Genomic DNA, 12,909 nt, shown 5'->3' with positions numbered 1-12,909 from the left:
AAAACGTTTTTGCTTTGTAAAAGCACGCTATAGAGACACCAGATATGAGTGGCAAAGTACACTTGCTGAGGTTGGCAGAGCACACGCTGAAGGCCTGACACCCGCTTTAAGGACACTGACTGCTATTATCTTACACTGAAAAACGTTTTTGCTTTGTGAAAGCACGCTATAGAGACACCAGATATGAGTGGCAAAGTACACTTGCTGAGGTTGGCAGAGCACACGCTGAAGGCCTGACACCCGCTTTAAGGACACTGACTGCTATTAGCTTACTCTGAAAAACTTTTTTTCTTTGTAAAAGCACGCTATAGAGACACCAGATATGAGTGGCAAAGTACTCTTGCTGAGGTTGGCAGAGCACACGCTGAAGGCCTGACACCCGCTGTAAGGACACTGACTGCTATTAGCTTACACTGAAAAACTTTTTTTCTTTGTAAAAGCACGCTATAGAGACACCAGATATGAGTGGCAAAGTACACTTGCTGAGGTTGGCAGAGCACACGCTGAAGGCCTGACACCCGCTTTAAGGACACTGACTGCTATTAGCTTACACTGAAAAACGTTTTTTCTTTGTAAAAGCACGCTATAGAGACACCAGATATGAGTGGCAAAAGTAGACTTGCTGAGGTTGGCAGAGCACACGCTGAAGGCCTGACACGCACTTTAAGGACACTGACTGCTATTATGTTACACTGAAAAACGTTTTTGCTTTGTAAAAGCACGCTATAGAGACAACAGATATGAGTGGCAAAGTACACTTGCTGAGGTTGGCAGAGCACACGCTGAAGGCCTGACACCCGCTTTAAGGACACTGACTGCTATTAGCTTACACTGAAAAACTTTTTTTCTTTGTAAAAGCACGCTATAGAGACACCAGATATGAGTGGCAAAGTACACTTGCTGAGGTTGGCAGAGCACACGCTGAAGGCCTGACACCCGCTGTAAGGACACTGACTGCTATTAGCTTACACTGAAAAACTTTTTTTCTTTGTAAAAGTAGGCTATAGAGACACCAGATATGAGTGGCAAAGTACACTTGCTGAGGTTGGCAGAGCACACGCTGAAGGCCTGACACCCGCTTTAAGGACACTGACTGCTATTATCTTACACTGAAAAACGTTTTTGCTTTGTAAAAGCACGCTATAGAGACACCATATATGAGTGGCAAAGTACACTTGCTGAGGTTGGCAGAGCACACGCTGAAGGCCTGACACCCGCTTTAAGGACACTGACTGCTATTAGCTTACACTGAAAAACTTTTTTTCTTTGTAAAAGCACGCTATAGGGACACCAGATATGAGTGGCAAAGTACTCTTGCTGAGGTTGGCAGAGCACACGCTGAAGGCCTGACACCCGCTGTAAGGACACTGACTGCTATTAGCTTACACTGAAAAACTTTTTTTCTTTGTAAAAGCACGCTATAGAGACACCAGATATGAGTGGCAAAGTACACTTGCTGAGGTTGGCAGAGCACACGCTGAAGGCCTGACACCCGCTTTAAGGACACTGACTGCTATTAGCTTACACTGAAAAACTTTTTTTCTTTGTAAAGGCACGCTATAGAGACACCAGATATGAGTGGAAAAGTACACTTGCTGAGGTTGGCAGAGCAGACGCTGAAGGCCTGACACCCGCTTTAAGGACACTGACTGCTATTAGCTTACATTGAAAAACTTTTTTTCTTTGTAAAAGCACGCTATAGAGACACCAGATATGAGTGGCAAAGTACACTTGCTGAGGTTGGCAGAGCACACGCTGAAGGCCTGACACGCGCTTTAAGGACACTGACTGCTATTAGCTTACACTGAAAAACTTTTTTATTCTTTGTAAAGGCACGCTATAGAGACACCAGATATGAGTGGCAAAGTGCACTTGCTGAGGTTGGCAGAGCACACGCTGAAGGCCTGACACCCGCTTTAAGAACACTGACTGCTATTAACTTACACTGAAAAACGTTTTTGCTTTGTAAAAGCACGCTATAGAGACACCAGATATGAGTGGCAAAGTACACTTGCTGAGGTTGGCAGAGCACACGCTGAAGGCCTGACACCCGCTTTAAGGACACTGACTGCTATTAACTTACACTGAAAAATGTTTTTGCTTTGTAAAAGCACGCTATAGAGACACCAGATATGAGTGGCAAAGTACACTTGCTGAGGTTAGCAGAGCACACGCTGAAGGCCTGACACCCGCTTTAAGGACACTGACTGCTATTAGCTTACACTGAAAAACTTTTTTTCTTTGTAAAGGCACGCTATAGAGACACCAGATATGAGTGGAAAAGTACACTTGCTGAGGTTGGCAGAGCAGACGCTGAAGGCCTGACACCCGCTTTAAGGACACTGACTGCTATTAGCTTACATTGAAAAACTTTTTTTCTTTGTAAAGGCACGCTATAGAGACACCAGATATGAGTGGAAAAGTACACTTGCTGAGGTTGGCAGAGCAGACGCTGAAGGCCTGACACCCGCTTTAAGGACACTGACTGCTATTAGCTTACACTGAAAAACTTTTTTTCTTTGTAAAAGCACGCTATAGAGACACCAGATATGAGTGGCAAAAGTAGACTTGCTGAGGTTGGCAGAGCACACGCTGAAGGCCTGACACCCGCTTTAAGGACACTGACTGCTATTATCTTACACTGAAAAACGTTTTTGCTTTGTAAAAGCACGCTATAGAGACACCAGATATGAGTGGCAAAGTACACTTGATGAGGTTGGCAGAGCACACGCTGAAGGCCTGACACCCGCTTTAAGGACACTGACTGCTATTAGCTTACACTGAAAAACTTTTTTTCTTTGTAAAAGCACGCTATAGAGACACCAGATATGAGTGGCAAAGTACTCTTGCTGAGGTTGGCAGAGCACACGCTGAAGGCCTGACACCCGCTGTAAGGACACTGACTGCTATTAGCTTACACTGAAAAACTTTTTTTCTTTGTAAAAGCACGCTATAGAGACACCAGATATGAGTGGCAAAGTACACTTGCTGAGGTTGGCAGAGCACACGCTGAAGGCCTGACACCCGCTTTAAGGACACTGACTGCTATTAGCTTACACTGAAAAACTTTTTTTCTTTGTAAAGGCACGCTATAGAGACACCAGATATGAGTGGAAAAGTACACTTGCTGAGGTTGGCAGAGCAGACGCTGAAGGCCTGACACCCGCTTTAAGGACACTGACTGCTATTAGCTTACATTGAAAAACTTTTTTTCTTTGTAAAAGCACGCTATAGAGACACCAGATATGAGTGGCAAAGTACACTTGCTGAGGTTGGCAGAGCACACGCTGAAGGCCTGACACGCGCTTTAAGGACACTGACTGCTATTAGCTTACATTGAAAAACTTTTTTTCTTTGTAAAGGCACGCTATAGAGACACCAGATATGAGTGGCAAAGTGCACTTGCTGAGGTTGGCAGAGCACACGCTGAAGGCCTGACACCCGCTTTAAGAACACTGACTGCTATTAACTTACACTGAAAAACTTTTTTTCTTTGTAAAAGCACGCTATAGAGACACCAGATATGAGTGGCAAAAGTAGACTTGCTGAGGTTGGCAGAGCACACGCTGAAGGCCTGACACCCGCTTTAAGGACACTGACTGCTATTAGCTTACACTGAAAAACTTTTTTTCTTTGTAAAAGCACGCTATAGAGACACCAGATATGAGTGGCAAAGTACACTTGCTGAGGTTGGCAGAGCACACGCTGAAGGCCTGACACCCGCTGTAAGGACACTGACTGCTATTAGCTTACACTGAAAAACTTTTTTTCTTTGTAAAAGCACGCTATAGAGACACCAGATATGAGTGGCAAAGTACACTTGCTGAGGTTGGCAGAGCACACGCTGAAGGCCTGACACCCGCTTTAAGGACACTGACTGCTATTAGCTTACACTGAAAAACTTTTTTTCTTTGTAAAGGCACGCTATAGAGACACCAGATATGAGTGGAAAAGTACACTTGCTGAGGTTGGCAGAGCAGACGCTGAAGGCCTGACACCCGCTTTAAGGACACTGACTGCTATTAGCTTACATTGAAAAACTTTTTTTCTTTGTAAAAGCACGCTATAGAGACACCAGATATGAGTGGCAAAGTACACTTGCTGAGGTTGGCAGAGCACACGCTGAAGGCCTGACACGCGCTTTAAGGACACTGACTGCTATTAGCTTACACTGAAAAACTTTTTTATTCTTTGTAAAGGCACGCTATAGAGACACCAGATATGAGTGGCAAAGTGCACTTGCTGAGGTTGGCAGAGCACACGCTGAAGGCCTGACACCCGCTTTAAGAACACTGACTGCTATTAACTTACACTGAAAAACGTTTTTGCTTTGTAAAAGCACGCTATAGAGACACCAGATATGAGTGGCAAAGTACACTTGCTGAGGTTGGCAGAGCACACGCTGAAGGCCTGACACCCGCTTTAAGGACACTGACTGCTATTAACTTACACTGAAAAATGTTTTTGCTTTGTAAAAGCACGCTATAGAGACACCAGATATGAGTGGCAAAGTACACTTGCTGAGGTTAGCAGAGCACACGCTGAAGGCCTGACACCCGCTTTAAGGACACTGACTGCTATTAGCTTACACTGAAAAACTTTTTTTCTTTGTAAAGGCACGCTATAGAGACACCAGATATGAGTGGAAAAGTACACTTGCTGAGGTTGGCAGAGCAGACGCTGAAGGCCTGACACCCGCTTTAAGGACACTGACTGCTATTAGCTTACATTGAAAAACTTTTTTTCTTTGTAAAGGCACGCTATAGAGACACCAGATATGAGTGGAAAAGTACACTTGCTGAGGTTGGCAGAGCAGACGCTGAAGGCCTGACACCCGCTTTAAGGACACTGACTGCTATTAGCTTACACTGAAAAACTTTTTTTCTTTGTAAAAGCACGCTATAGAGACACCAGATATGAGTGGCAAAAGTAGACTTGCTGAGGTTGGCAGAGCACACGCTGAAGGCCTGACACCCGCTTTAAGGACACTGACTGCTATTAGCTTACACTGAAAAACTTTTTTTCTTTGTAAAAGCACGCTATACAGACACCAGATATGAGTGGCAAAGTACACTTGCTGAGGTTGGCAGAGCACACGCTGAAGGCCTGACACCCGCTTTAAGGACACTGACTGCTATTATCTTACACTGAAAAACGTTTTTGCTTTGTAAAAGCACGCTATAGAGACACCAGATATGAGTGGCAAAGTACACTTGCTGAGGTTGGCAGAGCACACGCTGAAGGCCTGACACCCGCTTTAAGGACACTGACTGCTATTAGCTTACACTGAAAAACTTTTTTTCTTTGTAAAAGCACGCTATAGAGACACCAGATATGAGTGGCAAAGTACTCTTGCTGAGGTTGGCAGAGCACACGCTGAAGGCCTGACACCCGCTGTAAGGACACTGACTGCTATTAGCTTACACTGAAAACTTTTTTTCTTTGTAAAAGCACGCTATAGAGACACCAGATATGAGTGGCAAAGTACACTTGCTGAGGTTGGCAGAGCACACGCTGAAGGCCTGACACCCGCTTTAAGGACACTGACTGCTATTAGCTTACACTGAAAAACTTTTTTTCTTTGTAAAGGCACGCTATAGAGACACCAGATATGAGTGGAAAAGTACACTTGCTGAGGTTGGCAGAGCAGACGCTGAATGCCTGACACCCGCTTTAAGGACACTGACTGCTATTAGCTTACATTGAAAAACTTTTTTTCTTTGTAAAAGCACGCTATAGAGACACCAGATATGAGTGGCAAAGTACACTTGCTGAGGTTGGCAGAGCACACGCTGAAGGCCTGACACGCGCTTTAAGGACACTGACTGCTATTAGCTTACATTGAAAAACTTTTTTTCTTTGTAAAGGCACGCTATAGAGACACCAGATATGAGTGGAAAAGTACACTTGCTGAAGTTGGCAGAGCACACGCTGAAGGCCTGACACCCGCTTTAACTACACTGACTGCTATTAACTTACACTGAAAAACGTTTTTGCTTTGTAAAAGCACGCTATAGAGACATCAGATATGAGTGGCAAAGTACACTTGCTGAGGTTGGCAGAGCACACGCTGAAGGCCTCACGCGCGCTTTAAGGACACTGACTGCTATTAGCTTACACTGAAAAACTTTTTTTTCTTTGAAAAGGCACGCTATAGAGACACCAGATATGAGTGGAAAAGTACACTTGCTGAGGTTGGCAGAGCAGACGCTGAAGGCCTGACACCCGCTTTAAGGACACTGACTGCTATTAGCTTACATTGAAAAACTTTTTTTCTTTGTAAAAGCACGCTATAGAGACACCAGATATAAGTGGCAAAGTACACTAGCAGAGGTTGGCAGAGCACACGCTGAAGGCCTGACACCCGCTTTAAGGACACTGACTGCTATTAGCTTACACTGAAATACTTGTTTTCTTTGTAAAGGCATGCTATAGAGACACCAGACATGAGTGGAAAAGTACACTTGCTGAGGTTGGCAGAGCACACGCTAAAGGCCTGACACCCGCTTTAAGGACACTGACTGCTATTAACTTACACTGAAAAACGTTTTTGCTTTGTAAAAGCACGCTATAGAGACACCAGATATGAGTGGCAAAGTACACTTGCTGAGGTTGGCAGAGCACACGCTGAAGGCCTGACACCCGCTTTAAGGACACTGACTGCTATTAGCTTACACTGAAAAACATTTTTTCTTTGTAAAAGCACGCTATAGAGACACCAGATATGAGTGGCAAAGTACACTTGCTGAGGTTGGCAGAGCACACGCTGAAGGCCTGACACCCGCTGTAAGGACACTGACTGCTATTAGCTTACACTGAAAAACTTTTTTTCTTTGTAAAAGCACGCTATAGAGACACCAGATATGAGTGGCAAAGTACACTTGCTGAGGTTGGCAGAGCACACGCTGAAGGCCTGACACCCGCTTTAAGGACACTGACTGCTATTATCTTACACTGAAAAACGTTTTTGCTTTGTAAAAGCACGCTATAGAGACACCAGATATGAGTGGCAAAGTACACTTGCTGAGGTTGGCAGAGCACACGCTGAAGGCCTGACACCCGCTGTAAGGACACTGACTGCTATTAGCTTACACTGAAAAACTTTTTTTCTTTGTAAAAGCACGCTATAGAGACACCAGATATGAGTGGCAAAGTACACTTGCTGAGGTTGGCAGAGCACACGCTGAAGGCCTGACACCCGCTTTAAGGACACTGACTGCTATTAGCTTACACTGAAAAACTTTTTTTCTTTGTAAAGGCACGCTATAGAGACACCAGATATGAGTGGAAAAGTACACTTGCTGAGGTTGGCAGAGCAGACGCTGAAGGCCTGACACCCGCTTTAAGGACACTGACTGCTATTAGCTTACATTGAAAAACTTTTTTTCTTTGTAAAAGCACGCTATAGAGACACCAGATATGAGTGGCAAAGTACACTTGCTGAGGTTGGCAGAGCACACGCTGAAGGCCTGACACGCGCTTTAAGGACACTGACTGCTATTAGCTTACACTGAAAAACTTTTTTATTCTTTGTAAAGGCACGCTATAGAGACACCAGATATGAGTGGCAAAGTGCACTTGCTGAGGTTGGCAGAGCACACGCTGAAGGCCTGACACCCGCTTTAAGAACACTGACTGCTATTAACTTACACTGAAAAACGTTTTTGCTTTGTAAAAGCACGCTATAGAGACACCAGATATGAGTGGCAAAGTACACTTGCTGAGGTTGGCAGAGCACACGCTGAAGGCCTGACACCCGCTTTAAGGACACTGACTGCTATTAGCTTACACTGAAAAACTTTTTTTCTTTGTAAAGGCACGCTATAGAGACACCAGATATGAGTGGAAAAGTACACTTGCTGAGGTTGGCAGAGCAGACGCTGAAGGCCTGACACCCGCTTTAAGGACACTGACTGCTATTAGCTTACATTGAAAAACTTTTTTTCTTTGTAAAGGCACGCTATAGAGACACCAGATATGAGTGGAAAAGTACACTTGCTGAGGTTGGCAGAGCAGAAGCTGAAGGCCTGACACCCGCTTTAAGGACACTGACTGCTATTAGCTTACACTGAAAAACTTTTTTTCTTTGTAAAAGCACGCTATAGAGACACCAGATATGAGTGGCAAAAGTAGACTTGCTGAGGTTGGCAGAGCACACGCTGAAGGCCTGACACCCGCTTTAAGGACACTGACTGCTATTAGCTTACACTGAAAAACTTTTTTTCTTTGTAAAAGCACGCTATAGAGACACCAGATATGAGTGGCAAAGTACACTTGCTGAGGTTGGCAGAGCACACGCTGAAGGCCTGACACCCGCTTTAAGGACACTGACTGCTATTATCTTACACTGAAAAACGTTTTTGCTTTGTAAAAGCACGCTATAGAGACACCAGATATGAGTGGCAAAGTACACTTGCTGAGGTTGGCAGAGCACACGCTGAAGGCCTGACACCCGCTTTAAGGACACTGACTGCTATTAGCTTACACTGAAAAACTTTTTTTCTTTGTAAAAGCACGCTATAGAGACACCAGATATGAGTGGCAAAGTACTCTTGCTGAGGTTGGCAGAGCACACGCTGAAGGCCTGACACCCGCTGTAAGGACACTGACTGCTATTAGCTTACACTGAAAAACTTTTTTTCTTTGTAAAAGCACGCTATAGAGACACCAGATATGAGTGGCAAAGTACACTTGCTGAGGTTGGCAGAGCACACGCTGAAGGCCTGACACCCGCTTTAAGGACACTGACTGCTATTAGCTTACACTGAAAAACTTTTTTTCTTTGTAAAGGCACGCTATAGAGACACCAGATATGAGTGGAAAAGTACACTTGCTGAGGTTGGCAGAGCAGACGCTGAAGGCCTGACACCCGCTTTAAGGACACTGACTGCTATTAGCTTACATTGAAAAACTTTTTTTCTTTGTAAAAGCACGCTATAGAGACACCAGATATGAGTGGCAAAGTACACTTGCTGAGGTTGGCAGAGCACACGCTGAAGGCCTGACACGCGCTTTAAGGACACTGACTGCTATTAGCTTACACTGAAAAACTTTTTTATTCTTTGTAAAGGCACGCTATAGAGACACCAGATATGAGTGGCAAAGTGCACTTGCTGAGGTTGGCAGAGCACACGCTGAAGGCCTGACACCCGCTTTAAGAACACTGACTGCTATTAACTTACACTGAAAAACGTTTTTGCTTTGTAAAAGCACGCTATAGAGACACTAGATATGAGTGGCAAAGTACACTTGCTGAGGTTGGCAGAGCACACGCTGAAGGCCTGACACCCGCTTTAAGGACACTGACTGCTATTAACTTACACTGAAAAATGTTTTTGCTTTGTAAAAGCACGCTTTAGAGACACCAGATATGAGTGGCAAAGTACACTTGCTGAGGTTAGCAGAGCACACGCTGAAGGCCTGACACCCGCTTTAAGGACACTGACTGCTATTAGCTTACACTGAAAAACTTTTTTTCTTTGTAAAGGCACGCTATAGAGACACCAGATATGAGTGGAAAAGTACACTTGCTGAAGTTGGCAGAGCACACGCTGAAGGCCTGACACCCGCTTTAACTACACTGACTGCTATTAACTTACACTGAAAAACGTTTTTGCTTTGTAAAAGCACGCTATAGAGACATCAGATATGAGTGGCAAAGTACACTTGCTGAGGTTGGCAGAGCACACGCTGAAGGCCTCACACGCGCTTTAAGGACACTGACTGCTATTAGCTTACACTGAAAAACTTTTTTTCTTTGTAAAGGCACGCTATAGAGACACCAGATATGAGTGGAAAAGTACACTTGCTGAGGTTGGCAGAGCAGACGCTGAAGGCCTGACACCCGCTTTAAGGACACTGACTGCTATTAGCTTACATTGAAAAACTTTTTTTCTTTGTAAAAGCACGCTATAGAGACACCAGATATAAGTGGCAAAGTACACTAGCAGAGGTTGGCAGAGCACACGCTGAAGGCCTGACACCCGCTTTAAGGACACTGACTGCTATTAGCTTACACTGAAATACTTGTTTTCTTTGTAAAGGCATGCTATAGAGACACCAGATATGAGTGGAAAAGTACACTTGCTGAGGTTGGCAGAGCACACGCTAAAGGCCTGACACCCACTTTAAGGACACTGACTGCTATTAACTTACACTGAAAAACGTTTTTGCTTTGTAAAAGCACGCTATAGAGACACCAGATATGAGTGGCAAAGTACACTTGCTGAGGTTGGCAGAGCACACGCTGAAGGCCTGACACCCGCTTTAAGGACACTGACTGCTATTAGCTTACACTGAAAAACATTTTTGCTTTGTAAAAGCACGCTATAGAGACACCAGATATGAGTGGCAAAGTACACTTGCTGAGGTTGGCAGAGCACACGCTGAAGGCCTGACACCCGCTTTAAGGACACTGACTGCTATTAGCTTACACTGAAAAACTTTTTTTCTTTGTAAAGGCACGCTATAGAGACACCAGATATGAGTGGAAAAGTACACTTGCTGAGGTTGGCAGAGCAGACGCTGAAGGCCTGACACCCGCTTTAAGGACACTGACTGCTATTAGCTTACATTGAAAAACTTTTTTTCTTTGTAAAAGCACGCTATAGAGACACCAGATATGAGTGGCAAAGTACACTTGCTGAGGTTGGCAGAGCACACGCTGAAGGCCTGACACGCGCTTTAAGGACACTGACTGCTATTAGCTTACACTGAAAAACTTTTTTATTCTTTGTAAAGGCACGCTATAGAGACACCAGATATGAGTGGCAAAGTGCACTTGCTGAGGTTGGCAGAGCACACGCTGAAGGCCTGACACCCGCTTTAAGAACACTGACTGCTATTAACTTACACTGAAAAACGTTTTTGCTTTGTAAAAGCACGCTATAGAGACACCAGATATGAGTGGCAAAGTACACTTGCTGAGGTTGTCAGAGCACACGCTGAAGGCCTGACACCCGCTTTAAGGACACTGACTGCTATTAACTTACACTGAAAAATGTTTTTGCTTTGTAAAAGCACGCTATAGAGACACCAGATATGAGTGGCAAAGTACACTTGCTGAGGTTAGCAGAGCACACGCTGAAGGCCTGACACCCGCTTTAAGGACACTGACTGCTATTAGCTTACACTGAAAAACTTTTTTTCTTTGTAAAGGCACGCTATAGAGACACCAGATATGAGTGGAAAAGTACACTTGCTGAGGTTGGCAGAGCAGACGCTGAAGGCCTGACACCCGCTTTAAGGACACTGACTGCTATTAGCTTACATTGAAAAACTTTTTTTCTTTGTAAAGGCACGCTATAGAGACACCAGATATGAGTGGAAAAGTACACTTGCTGAAGTTGGCAGAGCACACGCTGAAGGCCTGACACCCGCTTTAAGGACACTGACTGCTATTAACTTACACTGAAAAACGTTTTTGCTTTGTAAAAGCACGCTATAGAAACATCAGATATGAGTGGCAAAGTACACTTGCTGAGGTTGGCAGAGCACACGCTGAAGGCCTCACACGCGCTTTAAGGACACTGACTGCTATTAGCTTACACTGAAAAACTTTTTTTTCTTTGTAAAGGCACGCTATAGAGACACCAGATATGAGTGGAAAAGTACACTTGCTGAGGTTGGCAGAGCAGACGCTGAAGGCCTGACACCCGCTTTAAGGACACTGACTGCTATTAGTTTACATTAAAAAAAAATTTCTTTGTAAAAGCACGCTATAGAGACACCAGATATGAGTGGCAAAGTACACTTGCTGAGGTTGGCAGAGCACACGCTGAAGGCCTGACACCCGCTTTAAGGACACTGACTGCTATTATCTTACACTGAAAAACGTTTTTGCTTTGTAAAAGCACGCTATAGAGACACCAGATATGAGTGGCAAAGTACACTTGCTGAGGTTAGCAGAGCACACGCTGAAGGCCTGACACCCGCTTTAAGGACACTGACTGCTATTAGCTTACACTGAAATACTTGTTTTCTTTGTAAAGGCATGCTATAGAGACACCAGATATGAGTGGAAAAGTACACTTGCTGAGGTTGGCAGAGCACACGCTAAAGGCCTGACACCCACTTTAAGGACACTGACTGCTATTAACTTACACTGAAAAACGTTTTTGCTTTGTAAAAGCACGCTATAGAGACACCAGATATGAGTGGCAAAGTACACTTGCTGAGGTTGGCAGAGCACACGCTGAAGGCCTGACACCCGCTTTAAGGACACTGACTGCTATTAGCTTACACTGAAAAACATTTTTGCTTTGTAAAAGCACGCTATAGAGACACCAGATATGAGTGGCAAAGTACACTTGCTGAGGTTGGCAGAGCACACGCTGAAGGCCTGACACCCGCTTTAAGGACACTGACTGCTATTAGCTTACACTGAAAAACTTTTTTTCTTTGTAAAGGCACGCTATAGAGACACCAGATATGAGTGGAAAAGTACACTTGCTGAGGTTGGCAGAGCAGACGCTGAAGGCCTGACACCCGCTTTAAGGACACTGACTGCTATTAGCTTACATTGAAAAACTTTTTTTCTTTGTAAAAGCACGCTATAGAGACACCAGATATGAGTGGCAAAGTACACTTGCTGAGGTTGGCAGAGCACACGCTGAAGGCCTGACACGCGCTTTAAGGACACTGACTGCTATTAGCTTACACTGAAAAACTTTTTTATTCTTTGTAAAGGCACGCTATAGAGACACCAGATATGAGTGGCAAAGTGCACTTGCTGAGGTTGGCAGAGCACACGCTGAAGGCCTGACACCCGCTTTAAGAACACTGACTGCTATTAACTTACACTGAAAAACGTTTTTGCTTTGTAAAAGCACGCTATAGAGACACCAGATATGAGTGGCAAAGTACACTTGCTGAGGTTGTCAGAGCACACGCTGAAGGCCTGACACCCGC

The sequence above is a fragment of the Pelobates fuscus genome, chromosome 1 (assembly GCF_036172605.1).
Source record: "Pelobates fuscus isolate aPelFus1 chromosome 1, aPelFus1.pri, whole genome shotgun sequence".
Lineage (NCBI taxonomy): Eukaryota > Metazoa > Chordata > Amphibia > Anura > Pelobatidae > Pelobates > Pelobates fuscus.
This window is presented reverse-complemented; position numbering follows the sequence as displayed.